Source organism: Nanorana parkeri, unplaced genomic scaffold, assembly GCF_000935625.1.
Source record: "Nanorana parkeri isolate BGI_ZX_2015 unplaced genomic scaffold, ASM93562v1 scaffold14, whole genome shotgun sequence".
In the NCBI taxonomy this organism is placed as follows: Eukaryota; Metazoa; Chordata; class Amphibia; order Anura; family Dicroglossidae; genus Nanorana; species Nanorana parkeri.
Genome location: NW_017306282.1, coordinates 1,258,388 through 1,261,279, shown reverse-complemented (window position 1 = coordinate 1,261,279; position 2,892 = coordinate 1,258,388).

Here is a 2,892-nt window from a genome sequence, read left to right as displayed (position 1 = left end):
TCCTCGTCCCGGCGGGGGGGGGGGGGGGGGGGGGGCAAGACTTGTAAGTGTTACTAAACTGCTGCAGAGAAAGGTCCCCTGCCTTACAGACATGGCTATGCTGTTTTACTGGGCTGTTTAAATATCAGAACTGGATAGACAGGTATACAAATCCTTTGGCAGGTAAAACAGCTCCCATATATGTATTCCAGCTGTGTGTTTAGCTGTTTTTTGGAATTCAGCTTTAAGAAAGTGGAGAGAGAACAACAAAATCTGTTAGCTAGGATTTAAAACTAACTGAATGCTACAGTAAAAATACAGAAGGACTTCCAAAGACGTCATATGAAGAGAGCAAGCTAAAGCAGCTAAAGAAAATTAATTCTCAAGTGACGTATTGTGCATAGAACAGCGCCTTTCAAGTAAAAAAAAAAGTTTCAATCACTTTAATAGGAATGACTTCCTTTTTTAAATTAAATTATGTTTCCTATCTCTGTGTAAATGTGTTCTTTGATAAAAAAAATAACTAAAAACAAAACAAAACCGGAAACCGCTGTACTGTATGATTAACAGATGGAGCAAATTGTTTTTTTTTTACTTTTATGTTAATTAGGAGAGGAATCTAAAAAATAGTTTGTACCATTGTAATTAATTTATCATTTTATTTTTCTTGTAATATAATCCCTTTTTTTCCTGTTTTATTGGAATACCAGAATACTGTTTTAAAATAATGTTATAATAACGTTGGAACCAACTTACTTACTGCGTGTTAGGTGGGGAGCACACGCACTACTGTACCTACTGTATAACTTGCCCATGTAGAGCAAGGCAAAATTTTACTTAATGTGGAAGTAAAGCTTGACAAAAAAATTGCTGATTGGCAGGAATTCTATGGCAGAAGAGTCTCCTCTGCCATAAAAGCTTGTTTTTACCATTTGGCAATATTTTTTCTGTACGCTGAGCCGTGCATGTGCAGCTGAGCACACGAGATGACACCCCAAAATGCCAGCGGCACCACTTCTACAGTGATGGTGGAAGCTATAGGGCCACCAGGCAAGATAACTATTGAGGATTCTCTGGTCATTTTTGGCATTCTGGGGTGTCCCCTCATGTGGTCCCCCACCTGCACAGGGAGTGCTGTTCCCCTTCGACACTTGATGCTCTAAATGGAGCTTTCTTTTTATTATTCGTGAGCGTTTCTCTCGTGAAGAGGCCTTTAAAGGCGAAACGTGTAGAGACATTGAGAAGGAAACCATCCTTAAAGTGATATTAAAGCCTCCTTTTTTAAAAAAAAAATATTTAATACAAGGAGACCCACCTTTGCTTGAGGCTGTTTTTCTTTAAAAGTTTTTATTTGCTCGTTTTCTAGTGGGTCCCCGCTGCAATCTTCCTCCGGCCCCCTGTACGGGTGCCACCATCATTCTAATGGAGGCACCCGTGCACGCTCGTGCCCGCAGTGGCTGTGTGCGGCCATAGGCACACACAGCCCTGTGGCAGGCCACGCCCCTTCTCTCTTTGATTGATGGCAGAAGGAGCCTATGGCTCCTCTGCCATCAGTAGCCTCCCCCCACAACCAGGAAGTTCGGGGAATGGAGGATCGCTTCGGGACCGGCAGCGTGGGGGGTGGCCGGACTGGGGGAGAAAAAAGGTGCTGCGCAAACACAAAATTAAACACTTGGATGGAATTGGAGGACAGATATTCCCGTACGAGAGCACCAATTATTACATTCATGCCTGGACATTAAGAGAGTGGTATCTTCAGTAAGACTTTCATAAGCAGGCTATGTCTTGTACGTTGGTGTTTATGCCTTTAAGAGTATATGTATAGTATATAGATATATATAGATATATATTTTAATATGTTCCAATAAAATGAATGTTTTAATTGACAGACGAGTCTGTGCACCTGAAAAGTCCTACTTAATTTCTTTAGATTTGTTAATATGCATACTAGCACATCATGGCTAAAAGCTCCTGGGGGCCCTTTCTTTTTTTCCCTTAGGTTTTCTTCCGCTTTGAATATGTGCTGCCTTCCCTAGCAGCACATATTTATCTTCTCTTAAATGACCCGCTGATCTGTGGCTCTGTCAGTAATAGCAAAACCTCATACTTCTGGGAATGTAGGAGCATTTGATTCACACCTCTTCCTCCTATGCAACAGCACTTATGACTGGCCACCCAACACAGTCACACTGGGACTAGGGTTGCCACCTGTCCGGGATTCACCTGGACAGTCCGGGTTTTGAATGCTGTGTCCGGGTTTCATGACAGCTGAAACCCGGACACAAAATGTCAGGCAGACAAGGGCAACAAAAAGTAAAATAGAGGCTACTGGCACCCAACTGAAAATAGCCTTGACTGTGATGTTTACATATTAATGGGTGGCGCTATTTACATATGAATAAAGCCACGACTCATTCTCCCCCCCAAAAATCCATGCATCGCTAGAGTGTTCGGGTTTCACTGGAAGAAAAGGTGGCAACCCTAACTGGGACAGTCCACAATCATATGTAAAGTCCTTCTCTTCCTACCAGGGGTTGAACAGAGAGGCAGGGGAATGAAAGGGGGAAAAGTATTTTCAGCTGGGGAGGAAAGTAGTAAAAGTATATCTAAACCCCATTTGTTTAGTTTTGAACAGAGTAGGCAAGAATTAGGGCCCCTGTCAGGTTCTTATTGCCAGGTAGAGAAAAGTCTAATGTGCTGCTATTATACTGTTCCTGGGCACTTTCCAAGGCTTATTTTTCAAATGACTCCACAAGAGGACTTTGCTGGGCCGCCTCATGACTCCACAAGATGTTGAAAGGTGATGCGAGGAATCTGACACTGCACTGTTGCCCTTCTGTTGTCTTGTACCAGTCTTGCCACTCTCCGTTCTGCGCTAACATTGACTAGTCGCTGACGGCCACAATTCGCACG